General features: G+C 32.4%; 1 protein-coding gene and 1 non-coding gene across 3 annotated transcripts in view; one reads left to right on the forward strand and one right to left on the reverse strand.

Annotated features, from left to right (window-relative positions):
* Window positions 1–3,518: 3,518 nt before the first annotated feature.
* Trnal-caa (transfer RNA leucine (anticodon CAA)) lies at window positions 3,519–3,638 on the reverse strand. The gene is made up of 2 exons: window positions 3,601–3,638; window positions 3,519–3,564 (listed from the first exon to the last, which is right to left on the reverse strand). It is a non-coding gene; the product is annotated as a tRNA-Leu (tRNA).
* Window positions 3,639–4,084: 446 nt separating this feature from the next.
* LOC129217441 (anaphase-promoting complex subunit 4-like) overlaps window positions 4,085–14,552 on the forward strand; it is a 59,898-nt gene continuing 49,430 nt past the window's right edge. For both annotated transcript variants that reach the window (XR_008580214.1, XM_054851739.1), the window contains exon 1: window positions 4,085–4,212. The gene's annotated coding sequence lies outside the window, so the exon portion shown is untranslated. The remainder of the gene's footprint in view (window positions 4,213–14,552) is intronic.

Here is a 14,552-nt window from a genome sequence, read left to right on the forward strand (position 1 = left end):
GGGGGTTCCGATGGTGGACGAAAAATTCTTGAGCATCAAAGGACCTCTCTGCCATGTTTGGCAAAAATCTGACGTAAACTGTGAATTTGCATTAATAAAATCGTTATTTGGTTAATTAAAATATATAATAAATTTAAAACTATTGTTTTTTTTAATCGATACACACATATTTTAATATTGATTTTAAAAATGCAATTAATTTTTCTTCAGCAGATTCAATCCAAAATCCATATTAATCAATTATCTCATCAATGTTATTATTTCACAATTATTTTAACCGAAAAACGAATACGAAAATTTCTTCACTTTTTCAATTCTGGTATTTGATGACGACTTTTAAACTGAAGTCATAAAATATTTAAAAAAATTACTAAACAAAAGAGCTGCAATCAACTACCGACGTAATGTAAAACCGTAAGTATTTGTAGAACTTACATAAAAACCCTTTTTTCGCGCATGCACCCAGAAGTTCCGCCATCTCGTATGTGCCCCTTCTCTGGCGAAATTAGGAAGTTTCAGTTTCGTTGTTACCAGAGAAGCGAGATTTCGTCAGATCGTTCGTGTGTTATGATGGGCGTTAATATTTTTCCTCTTAATATCGGAATTAAAGTTATATTCGTTCAGAACTAAAAAAAATGGAGTTGCGCTCCCTCTTGTGCGATAAATGTGCGACATAAGTATTATTATTAGGATTTTTTCGCTTTTAATTTTTTTTAAAATAAAAATATTTCTGTTCAGTATTTTTCTTAAACATTTTATTCAGCGCAATATCAATAGTTTGTTTAATTTGAACTATGAATCGTATTGATATCTCAATTGGTTAATTTTTAATAGTTGTATTAGGATACTTTCTTAACAAATACACGTTCACTTTTATGAGCCTACGAGAGGCCATGTCAGCTTTGTCAGAAATAGAGCGGGGTTCCTTGGAAAGACCCCGCTCTGAATGGTAGTAGCATAAGTTTTGAAAACTTAATGGGGGGAGGGGATCCGGTGACCTAACTGACAAAAGGGCCCACATTTACCTTCGGCGGCCTTGTGAATTTTTCCTTTTTGCTATAATTCAAAGTTAAATAACTGTTTGAAGAATGCAGAAAATATCTTGAAATTTCAAACACTCTTCCATCACACAGAGCTATGAAAGATTATGTATTTTTAAGTCAGTATTTTAATTTCTCCGTAATTAAGTCGCATATTTTCTTTTAATACGATATATCGGACGGATAGAAATCTAAATATCGTTATCGCGGTAGTAGACATGTGTCGAATATCTATATATGACGGTGTATCGGTCTATCGCTCAGCCCTACTTTATAATTGCAAACCTAAGATGCATACAAAGTTGGAAATTCAATTTGAAAATCGCATTTTCCAATAGTTGCAATTTTTAAAGTGAGATGACTCAAAAACTCCATTTTTTGAAAGAATAAGAAGGATTAATATGCGCTTCTTTTAATGTTTAACAAATAAATGTTGATCAAATCGTGTGAAGTCAGGTTTTGAAGACTGTAACTTTAGAGAAGGAAGCTTTCTTGCAAAGACCAGCGAGTGACACCTGTCGGGGGGGGGGGGGGGCACCCAAAGTTAATTTAAGAGTTTATATATAAAAAAATACTTTACTTCTGAAATTTGCCCCCAATAAATCTTAAATTATATTTCATCTATAAAATTTCAATTAAAATAGGGTACAATGTTGCTGGGAGAGGATAGGTCTGGAGCAAATTTTACACAAAATGTGACGTTGTGACGGTATACAGATTTGGTACAAATATACGAATAGCTCTAAAACTATATCTACATTTCTTCTCTCAATCTTGAATTTAAATTGTATTGGCTACTTTAGAATTAAACTTAATATAAAGATTTTTAAGATTAACTTCTATTGATCGGTGCAATCAAGAAATCATAAACTGATTTTATTTCATCCTTTTCAATGAGAACCAAGGTTGTAGAATTATCTTTATATTTTATTTGATCTTTGGTTCTTTCGTGCTAAAACTTATTTGATTTTTCCGCCCCTCACCAGTTTCCAACCCGGCTACGGCCCCGAATTGCCCCAGGGATACATTTCTTTTACTGTTTTACGAAATTAAAAAAAAAAAAAAAAGATTATTTCCGACTTCCGATCCAAAAACTGTTTCAAACTACAAAATATTAGGGAGCAAAACCTTTGATGACGGTTGCTATTTGTTGAAAAAAGTTATGAAAACAAGCAAACTAGAGCGGGTCAGCGGTGAAAGTTCGATAAATGAAAATCCAGCTAGCTGCCAATGGCAGTTGTTTTCTTTAAGTCTGCATACATCAATCGAACCAATTTGTAGCCTGTTTTTTGAGCAATCACGATTGCTTATTCTCACTTGACTCTTTTTGGCGTTCCTATGATTTTATTTTCCAACCAGCACCCTCTGCCAGCACAACCGTCGCCTGTCATGCCTGCGCACAGACACAAACACACACTCCTACACACACACATACACATACACACACTCATGCCTGCACACAGACACAACACATATGCCTACATACACACACACACGAACTCCTACATACACGCGCGCGTACACACACAGCACTGCATACGCAACACGCACACACATGCATAGATACACACACGCACCCACACACATGTGCCTACACAAACACACACGCGCATTCATACACACACACGCTCGTGATTGCGAAAAACCAGGGCCGGATTTAGGGGAGGGCAGGCCGGGTTACTGCCCCTGGGCCTCCACAACAAAGGGGTCCCCACAGTAAAATTTTTACGAAATTTCCTAACTTTCACGGGGCGAAAATATCGGATACATACATATATATTAAAATAGTCTGATATATATCAAAGTATCGGATATTTTCGAAAATATGATGATCTTTTCGAACCCTGATGGGTCTCCACTCCTTCGTTGCACCGGGGTCTCCACACTTCCAAATCCGGCCCTGCGAAAAACATAATTTGAATTCAAGGTGCCAAAAATTCAAATTAATATATATATATATATATATATATATATATATATATATATATATATATATATATATATATATATATATATATATATATATATATATATATATATATATATATATATATATATATATATATATATATATATATATATATATTAAATGTGAAGAGAGTGTGTGAAAATTATAATGAAATTTTTTAGCCCATAGTTGGAGTTGGCATGTTTTCCAACGACTCCTACTCCTTCATCTCAAAATTTGTCCGATTCTGAGTCCACAGCTCTGCTTTTTAGTGTGAACTAAGTTTGTAGAGATAGTCTTTAGAATTAAAATAAAAATATTATATTTCATTAAGTCTTTTAATTTCCTGAAAAATTGAAAAATTATGCTTAATGACCTTTTGACAACAACATGAAAATAAAAATTGAGAAGAAAATAAAATTTTTTATTTGGAAAAACTGAAAAAAAGGGGGGGGGGGGGATAATTTTAAAATAATGTCCAACATGCTTCAATATCGCAAAACTTTACATCGACGTACCAAAAAAGTTTCTGTCAGAAGTGGGATTCGAACCCACGCCCACATTCGTGGACCAGAACACTCAAACCCCCGGTGTAGGAGGCAAGGAATGAACCTTGAGTCTGGCGCCTTAGACCGCTCGGCCATCCTGACATGCCAATGTGTGCTCACTTACTTTACATAACTGTAAACAAAAATATATGCTTAAGTGGGATTATTTCTTTCTAATTTTATCTAGTGTTTATTACGTTTGATACTTTTTTTCGTCTCGAAGACATCTTTTTTGGATGAAAAATTCAAACAAATACACTGCATCGGTATTGATTGAGTTGAAAGGTGTGCTGCCATCTATGGGCCAGTTTGTTAAGCAAATGTTTTACTAAAATGTTCAATTCGCATTAATATAAAATGTTAATAAAGATCAATTAATTTTGTTGGTAGAATAAATAATACCTGTTGCAACTTCGTTGCAATTTCAAGATAAAATGTAAAATGATAAGAAATTATCAGAAAAAGAAATTGAAGAAAATAATAACTTTTTTACCGAGAAACTGGCAATAGCCGTCGATTGTTTGTCAACCACATGTCAACCAACAGGGATGAAATTTGAAAAATTGCTTTACTGATTACATGCTTTTTTTTTGACAAATGAAATATTGAAGAAAACGAAACCCTGTGCATTCTTGAAACATTTGAATAATGGCGCATCCCAAAAGAAGAATGCATTGTATGAACTGCATGTTTTTTTACTTTAAAATAAAAAATGTTTAATGATGTCCTTAATTTAAATTCTATTGCATTAACTTCTTTTGGTGCAAAATATTGTAAGTAACTGATAATATGTGCAATTTTTTCTTGCAATAGCTCGAGCATCTCTTCTTATGAATGAAAATTAACTTTACTATAGCTACCATGACAGCTTTTTATAATTTGTGTAATGAACTTAACTCAACCTATATTGTGTTCAAAATGCTTGTAGTAAACTAGCGTATCATATACATTTACTATCATAAAAAATGTACAAAGTTTTATGTTAGTTTTACCTCTTCCACTCCAAAGAACCATTGTAAAAAGAGTAATGAAATTTGTTTAGTGTTGTATTTTCGTTTAAATCACTAAAGAATTTATTTTCCTTTCAAGCAATATATTCAATAACTAAGTTTCTTTCTTCAATTTAATTTGTTTCAAATTAAGTATTATAAGCATATTTTTAGTGATAAATGACAGGGTTGTTTGGTTTAAACCAAGTGTTTTTTTTAAAAAACCATATGGTTTTTTTTTTTTCAAATTTTTTTTTGTTGAAAAATTTCATTGTTTCCCCCCATATATTTTCATGAATTTTACATATTATTGCAAAGAGAAAAATCTAATGGATGCAAAGTAACTAGCAACGTTTTATAGATGAATTACAGATTTGATAAATTTAGAAACTTATATTTTTTAAGGAAAAATGCAAGTTTGCTAACTAGTTTTTCTTTTGTTTGTTTCTTTTTTAAAATCAATGCAGCTTTCCTATTCGATACATAAATATACAAGGGAGACCAACAAAGTTTTTCTAAAATTAGATGGAGAAAAAATCCAAGGAGCTCTTTTTTTATTTATTCAATTAATATTATTTTTCAGTCTTTTGCATTTCAAAATAGTCTGAAAAGCATATTTCAATCAAAACTTCATTTATTACTTAATTTGCTTGATTACTTAAGATTTATTGAGATACACTGTACCATTGAAGCGATGCATAGTCAGTAGGGTGGAACGAAAAAAACAAAGTTTTTATTTTCGAATTGTAATAGTGCAGAAAAGTTGCGATTGGTGAAGACTTACAAAACAAAACAAAAATTTTTAAAATAGGATAATATCTTCCGATCCCGCAACGAGCCTAAAAATTTGAAAAAATGGAAAATTTCATGTGTTTTTAGCGATTTTTTGAAAACTTTGCTCCGTTTCTTTTTAATACTCTAAGACGGAAAAGTTACGATTGCTGAAGCCTTCAGAAATTTAAAAAAACATATTGAAATCAAATAATACCTTTTGATCCAGGAACAAGCATGAAAAGTAAAAAAAAGGAAGAATTTCATCTTTTCTTAGTGATTAAAAATAAAATTGTTCTTCTTGTTTTTTCCCCGGTGTTACAGGGAAAAGTCTTTTTAAAAAACCCTATATTACACATAAACATAAATTTATTCCTTGACTTTTGAGGTATCTTCTAAACATGCAAATCTTCCATTCTTTACAACAATGAAACATTTTCAAATAATAGAAAGTTATAAAATATTTACCAAATTTACAATCCAGTATACAAGTCTTATTGTTTTGCGTGCTACTTGTTGAAGCTAATTTATAATCAGATTTTTTGGAAAATTCGAGCATAATTGATCTAGATTTCAATGTTGCTCTTTTGTAGCCATCTCTTGATTTAAATCCACACTTTGAGTGAAGCCTCCGTCACTAGCTTCACACATCTTTCGACAGCTTGCGTATGGCAGGGGAATAGTTTTATATCCCAGTCGGGTATAGTGCCTGTTGCAATAAGATTTTCAATGTCTTTGTTAGGAATTTTTCGAAGAAAAGGTGGAGAAAATAGCTTTGTCGTGTTCCAATCAATAATCTCTGTGTAATCTTCTGCTTCGAAATTTAGAGATGGAATGACAAAGTTTCTAATGCTTTTGCCTTTAGAAACAGACTCCCTGACTTTTAAGACGTTTTTAAACGCTAGTTCTTTTATGTGCCTCCTTTCATCAAACACCATTGCCATTAATAAATTTTCGGGATGCGCAAAGAAAGAGTTTGTTTCAATGACAGAGTAAACAACTTGTTTTAGATTGTCAAGTAAGTATCGACAGGTTTGAACTGTTCTGTAAACATGAATGGCACCGTCTGTGAAATTTTTGCGGTTCTTTATTTCAAACCAGACCGGCATGTAACATCTCAAAATAAATGTCACTTGGTTATTTTTCATTTGAAAGATCAGATTCATCTTTATGACTGAAACGCACTCAGTAACTTTTCGTTTTAAGGCATAGGCTTTTCTTTGAAATCTTTTTTTCAACCTTTTTGTTTCCTTTTGGTCCAAAGTTCCAGTTTTTCCTATGCCATGTTTCCTCTGAAGATAGAAATCTATGTTCAGAGATCGGTATCTTTCTAGATTTTTCACACGTACATTTCATGTAAATTGGACATTCACAAATGTCTAGGGTCTTTTTACAAGTGCAAATAACATTCATTACGCACTTACACGCAGAGACGTCAAAGAGTTTCCTTGCTTCACTTTTAAATTTATCAATCCTTTCTTTAAACTTTGGTTTATCCTTGTCTCGGTTGTAAGATCTCATGAAATTGAGAAATTTTTGTAGAAGATATCAATGAGCTGAGCAATTCTTTTCAGGGAAACTGTAGGAATCGAGGCCTTATCAAAGATACATTTAAACTTTTTGCGCCACTATGTCCTTAACAATGGAAAAACTCACTTTCGTGTTATTGACTTTTCTAGCTAACTCAAATCTCTCTTGAAAGCAACTTTGAAGTACATTTTTATTAGTAGGGAGCTTGTTTGTTGGCAAATCTCTCGGGTGGCCAAATATAGGGCACTGAAAGGACTTTCTCGTAATTCTTTTCTGCAAAGATGGATTCATGATTGAAACACGTTTAGCAGAGCAAATTGACTTCACACGCACATTAGAAACATTTAGAAATACTGATTCCAGCATGACTGCTTTATTCATTTAAGTAAGATACCTATAGACACAAGCCAACTAAAAAGCTCATAAATTCAAGATCGTGAGGCGCTAATGGGGTATATTAGATGCATACACTGTACTGAGCGGCATAAACAAATATGAGTCTCGCAGGATTAAAGGGCCATGTGGACAATTTCACAGGGAGGCTAATACTAAACTATCACATTTGTTTTATAAACAAACGTTCATCCATTAGTATTTCATACCTAACTTATGAGGATCGTTAAACTAAAATTTAAAAAAAAGCTGAAAAAAGGCTTAAAGTTTACATTTTTTCAAACATGTCGGTTCGTTGCGCTATCGGAAGATATTGTTTTATTTCAAAAAGATATTTTTTTTTGCTTTGAAGTCTTCACTAAACGTAACTTCTCCGTTCTGCAGCCTGAAAAAGTACATTGAACCAAAAATGTTAAAAATTCGGAAAAAACCTGAAATTCTCAACTTTTTCGATTTTTTAGGCTTGTTTCCGGATCAGAAGGTATTATTCGATTTCAATTTTTTTTTATTTCTGAAGGCTTTACCAATCGTAACTTTTCCATCTTAGAGCCTTAAAAAGAAGCATTAAAACAAAATTTTTGAAAAATCACTAAGAAAACACGAAATTTTCCATTTTTTCAAATATTTAGGCTCGTTGCGGGATCGGAAGATATTATTCGATTTTTAAAATTTTTGTTTTATTTTGTAAGTCTTTACGAATCGCAACTTTTCCGCACTATTACGACTCGAAAATAAAAACTTTGTTTTTTTCGTTCCACCCTAATAGTCAGGGGCGGTATTTCAGCATTTCGTTTTGGGGGGGGGGGGGGGTCAAGTTTCTTGAACATGAATTTCCTCAGTACGGTTAACAGGAAGGATTAATAAAATGGTTTTAATGTTAAGAATAATTAGGCTTGTTAAGAACAATTAAAATTTTTGTGAAGAAAGCTTCAAATTTATTTTGTAACAAGTTATCTCACAAAATATCTCGGTACTAGTTTTTATTTTTTAGCAAAGTTTTAGTCTGCTGTTCTTGGGGTCAGGAAGAACAGAAAATTTTGTAACTATATTTACTCAATTTCCAGTGTTTTGCTTAATTCCCAGTATAGCTAAAGATAAAGGTCTTGCTTGCCACATTTCACTTCAAAAGTAATTCTCTAACCTCCTGAGACACAATAGTCATCTTTAAAATGACTGACCAGATTAAAATAGACCAAAAACAATGGAAGCAAGAAAGTTATGTTAAAAAACACACTTCCTCCAGATTTCTCTTTAAAATAACCAAGAAAGCTTTTTAAATTGGGCTAGTATTTATTTTGCGTCATTAAAAAGTATAATCGTAATTCACAAAACAATTACTCTACCTTCATGCTATAAATTTTTCTTGTAAGTGCAGTGGCACAGCGAGGGGGGGGGGGGGGTAAAATCACCCCGCAGAGCCATTGGTTTTAACGTAAACGTAAATTCTAACATAGTAGTTTATGCATATGAAAGGGCTGTTTTGATCAAAAAATCCCCTTCAGAACATATTTTTCATCAACCCCCCCCTGCAGAAGGTATTTTTGATCAAAAAACCCCCTCCAGAAGGAATTTCTGGCTGCATTAGTGTATAAGTGTAATACATAGATCTTAAAATAGAATAGATGTGCCTTCTCCCCACTTTTCTCCTCAGAGCGCGCGTCAACATCCCCCGTTGGACATTACGTGATCAAGGGACTCCCCTCACAAGAAACTGTTTCCCTTATCGAACAGAATCACTTTGCGCCGCGATCATTTGCACAATTAAGGGAAATTAAAGCATTTAACCCATGGGTTAAATGCTTTAAGCATGGGTTAAACCCCCCTTTAAGCATGGGTTAAATTAAAGCATTTTACCCATTATTAAAGAAAAAGGGAACACTCTGTCCCTCACGTAACACCTCATATTTGTCACTAAAAGTAATAATTAAAAAAGGTAGCAATTTTTTTTTCATTAAGAAATCGCAAATGTTGTACTTTTGCAAAAAATGTTCTTTGTTACCTTTTTAAGTTATTATGTTTTAATGAAATGCGGGACAAAATGACACCTTTTTCATGGAATGGTCCATTAGATTTTTTCCCATCATAACTTTTGAAGCAGGCGCACAAGCTATTTAAACTTTTTTTTCAAGTGCTTTAAATACTGAGTAGAAAAAGACGTCTTCAAAAATCTTAAACAAAAATTGACCTTATAAATTTTCTTTTATTTCAATCAAATTTTTCAAATACAGATAAATAGTTTCAATGCGTGCTTTTTCCGACAACTTTTGAAGCCAGTGCAACAATTTAACATAAAACCCGATCTAAAACCATAAACCAATTAGAAATACAAATGTAAATAATATCGAATATCAACTCAATTAAATAATATTCTAATATTCGCATGCGTTTCGCACCAACACTATATAAGCCAAACCAATAACTTTGGTTTGTTCCTAATTTTTACGCAACTTTTTTTTTTTTTAAGTACTCAGAAAATAAATTATTTGCAATTATAAACTACATGAATGGTCATTTGACTTCCGCCCTCTCCCCAATTTTTCTTTTCTTCTTTTTTTTTCGTCCCAAGGACTATGATAATTTTGACAATTTAAACTCTAGGGTGAAGAAAACTAGTGATTATTGTCCCTTAACAATATTAATTTTGTTATTTTCCTACTTATTGGTCTTTGTGAATTATTTTCATTGTTTGAATTGACTGCGCGATACATTCTAACGCTTAAATATTTAGTAACGATTAATTTTATAAACTTTTTAACGAGAAAATCTGCTGCTTCTGTTTCCAACATATGCTTATTTAAACTTAGAAAAACGGAATTGCAAATTTTTCGCATAACTCTTGTGGTCTCATGAGTAACATTATATTTTTGTGTTTTACTCCCAAAACTTTTTCACATTCTCGCTCAGCTGTTCTTCACAAATGTACATATTTCAATGGCTGCAATCTTGCAATAAGTTATCATACTTGAATGTGTCCCAAAATTCTTAAATTTTATTAGGTCTATTTTTTGATTTGTTGTAGTGAAGCTGCGTTGCAGTCGTCGCAGTTCACAACAGAGTGCATTTGCCGGACAAAAAATCCAGCGTAGTCAGAAACACCATTAATATACTGCGTCATGTTAATTGAGCTGATTTCTGAATTTTCCAAATCTGTCGTCAAAGGAAGAAAAGGCTTTCTTTCAAAGCATTTTTGTTACGCTTCAAATTTAATTGTAGCATTTGAAGGTTGTCAAAATCAGCGCAATTTGAAGAACTGGACTCTTTAATTTCCGTATGAATGAATAATCTTTTTTTCGCACTTCGAAATTATACGACGATTATTGTTGAATCCCCCTTCACATCCTGATCGCATTGAAAAAAGTTTCAAGGTGATCCTGAGTAAGCTTATAAGTCATTACGCAGTTTAGAACTGGAATTCAGGCACCTACATACTTTTCATATGTTCCCAGCGCACTTTTCATAGAAATTAGGAAACCTAAAAATCCAGTTTTTCGCGGACATGCTATAACTAATTTTCCATCGCTTGTTTTTAGTGATTTAATATAATGCTCGGTATCTATAGTAAATTGCTTAAAATATTCTTAATTTCGACTCTGCATGGGGACTTTTTTTGCCTTTAGCAGAAAGAAAGATTTCTGTTACTCACTATGTCTTTATTTTTTAATAAAATTCATCAAACCCTCTTTCGCTAGAAAATCTCAGATTCACGCATATAGAGATTTCTCGCATAAGTATAATGAAAATCTTCAGACAATCCTAGACTTTTAACGACGCTTCGCATTGTTATATCACTGCTGCCCGAGAAGAGGGGGACACGATGTCCCTTGATCACGTGATTCTCGGAAGAATCATGATGACCCCACTTTCTCCGGGCGAAATACGCTGCGCTGTAGGAGAAAGGCCTATCTATCCCTTTTAAAGATCTATGGTGTAATATTGTCTTTTTTGTTTTCTATAACCAACTTACACAATATTGAACTTAAAACCAAAGAGAAATGTATCTCATCAAATCCTGCCTCAATTTCTTGAGAAACTGAATTAATTATTTTATTCAAAATATTAATTTAATATTTTGACTACAACTTCATGTGGGTTTTGTCACCTCTTCTACATTGGCATACAGTAAAAGCTGTTATAAAATATTCTGTCACGAAGTTTCTACACTTGGTTCATGTATCCATTAGTGCGAAAATTACGATGAGTTTCAATTGTCTATCCAATAATTAAGATTGAAATTTTTATGATAGAGTGTAGCATTGTTCAGAAAGCACTCCGCAGAAAATAAAGTAAACAAAAATTCAAACAAAGTCATTCATATTAAAATAACATTAGATTTTCTATCATTGAGAAGGTCGCTTTCCAGTAATTCTTCCAGGGAGCTTTTATAGGTTAAACTTAGAGACGTACCGAGTACTCGGTAACTACTCGGCCTACTCGGCCAAATTCTGATCAGATACTCGGCCAATACCGAGTAGTTGCAAAAAATTGAATATTGTCCAAGACAGATACTAAAATTTATAAAAAAAAAGAGCAAGCATTATATTCTGCAATCATTTACAATTAAAATTTATAAATCAAATTTAAATTTTGAGAATAATGAAGTTTGTAATGCTTTAATGGAATAAATCTTTATTTTAATGTCTCCAAAGTTAATAAAACTTGTTTATTAAAAATTACGCAAAAAAGGTAAGCATAGAAAATATGGAATTTTTATATTAAAAATGAATTTTTTGCTACAAACAAAAATTAGTAATAAAAATGTAAAAATACCTTTGCTTAAAAAATAAAAGGAAATAAAACAATGTTAAAAGCACAATGCAGGAACTCTGCAGACATGTGTTTTGGCATTACAAGGAATTCCTTTTTCAATGCCCAAAATGGGAGCTCGTAGATTTAAAGGCATCCGACAAAAGTCCGATTTTTTTGTCGAATGTCTTTACATTCTTTAACTCACATGTTATGCACTGCAAAAAACGTTCCTTGTACTGGGGGGGGGGGGGGGAGGCGAAACGTGTGTCTGCAGTGTTCCTGCACATTTGTTATATCTGCTTTTAAAAATTATTTATGTTTGGCGGACTAGAACTATAATTGATTGGTATACAGTGAAACCCCTCCTAACGGACACTCCTCTTATGCGGACAATTTTTAATTCCCCAGTTTCAATGCAAATAACATTATTAAACCCCTGTAATGCGGACACCTCTATATTGCGGACAAAAAAATTTGTTCCGTTAGTGTCCGCATTAGAGGGATTTTACTGTAATTTGTTTTAATTCCAACTTGATTAATCATACCTTTTATTTATTTATTTTTAATTTTAAAAATAATTTTTTTCTAAAATTTTTGACACAAAAAATATTGTATATATAATGCGTAATTAAATTTCAACAGGAATTTAGTTTTAAAAACTATTATATAGACAAGGATGTCTATACTACTATTCCAATAAGTTCAAAATTCATCACATGTGTGTCGGTGGTTCTTCAATTCTTACTTGGTAACTCGGCCGAGTAGTGAAAGACCGAGTACTCGGTAACTCGATACTCGGCTGAGTACTCGGTACTCGGCTACTCGGCCAAAGTGCTACTCGGTACGTCTCTAGTTTAACTCTTAAATACCATTCGTGTCACTCAGAGATTGTCAAGTAAAGAGCTTGAAAATATATTTGTTGATGCGAAAGTATCTTTTGATGTGGGAAGTTTTTCAAGTTGCTAAAATGTGTTTCAAGTACAGGGAAACATTGAACACTTACTAGCTAAACATTAAGTTATAATATGAGCATGAAATTTATGCAAAATGACATGGAGTTTACGTGTAAAAATTGCACAGTCTCAACACTGTATGGGCATCTCATACAAGATGCACCATCATAACATAGATTACACAACTTTTAAATATTTAATCCATATGAAGAGATTACTTCTCTAGTTAAGGCAAACCATTATTCTCCATCAGTTTTTCTGTTCTAAAAATGCAGGCAATTGATTTTCTAAGTTATCTGAACTGAATTTACCCTTTTTTTATTTTTCTTAGTAAAAAATTTGGGGGTGCGACCGCCCTCTCTTGCCCCCCTATTTGCCGCCCCTGTGCATAGTGTATATAAATTTTAACGCTAGAATATTTAAATGACAAAAAAGAAAAAATAACTAAAGTCCAAGAACACTTGGGCAGTTCTCAAAAGGTGGGAGAAAACACAGACCTCAACTTTAAAGCTTCAACATCAAATAACTTTCATTTTAATTAACTCAAAAATTTTTGAGTTAAATTATAATACTGTATAGAGACAAGAATTGACATAAATTAAGGAAAAAATGCTCTTCAAACCCCTTAAAAAAATATTTTCTTTGCTAAAAGGTACAATTTTGGACATACCAAAACGTTAACTGAGCAAATGTACCATTAAAAAAATTTATTTTAAATTATTTCCATACGTTTCAAAAAGAAATTAAGGCCATGAATCTCAAACTGAATACTTTTTTGATAATATTTTCAACAAATTAAAAATTTAAAGACATTATTCATGTTGTAAACAATTTTGGAAAAAATGGAAGTTGGAAGTTTGATGTATGTCCAAAAGTTACGATCTTGACAATGCTATTATTTGAGAACTGAATTTATGATTTACATGTTTTAAAGGTATTTTTCGATCCTCAGAATCAATTTTTAATTGTTTAAAAGTGTTTTCATAAACTTTTATGCAGTATCTTAGAAGAAAAATAATTTTTCTTAAACATACATGTGAGATGTCCAAATGGTGTTACAATCTTGACGCCGATAATTCTGACCGTTCATTCATAATTTTTGATGATCCTCTGTCTTCTAACCTCAATAAAAAAGGTTATTATAATGTTATCTTCTTTAATCCACTGTTGTTTTGCATAATTAATACGTTACACATTGAACAGTACATAAATTACAGTAGAAACATGGCTGGTTATGATCGTAACAAAGGCCATTTTGTGCTAAAATCGTCAAGCAAACCTCCGTCGGCGACAACACAGTATACGATAAGCTAAAGGCTACCAGAGGGGGAATTCCAGTTTGACAAATGTAGCTTATCGTCAGCTGCACCAGTTTTGGCGACTTTATCACCTGCGCTAGCAATTTTTCTCCCTCCCCCCCTCCTTTTTTTTTAGAATTTTTTTTTTCTCTTTCTTTTAGAAACATAATTTAACAATCTCCAAATAGAAATACGAATTTCTTTTTTCAGTAATTTTTTTTAGACTTCGTTTTAATTCTTATGACATTAGAAAAAGTATTCATTATTAAAACTGCTGTCACTTTTTACATTTGTATTATTTTTAATTTGAAGCTTTTTTTTTTTACCTTTCATCCA

Source organism: Uloborus diversus, chromosome 2 (genome assembly GCF_026930045.1).
Source record: "Uloborus diversus isolate 005 chromosome 2, Udiv.v.3.1, whole genome shotgun sequence".
Lineage (NCBI taxonomy): Eukaryota > Metazoa > Arthropoda > Arachnida > Araneae > Uloboridae > Uloborus > Uloborus diversus.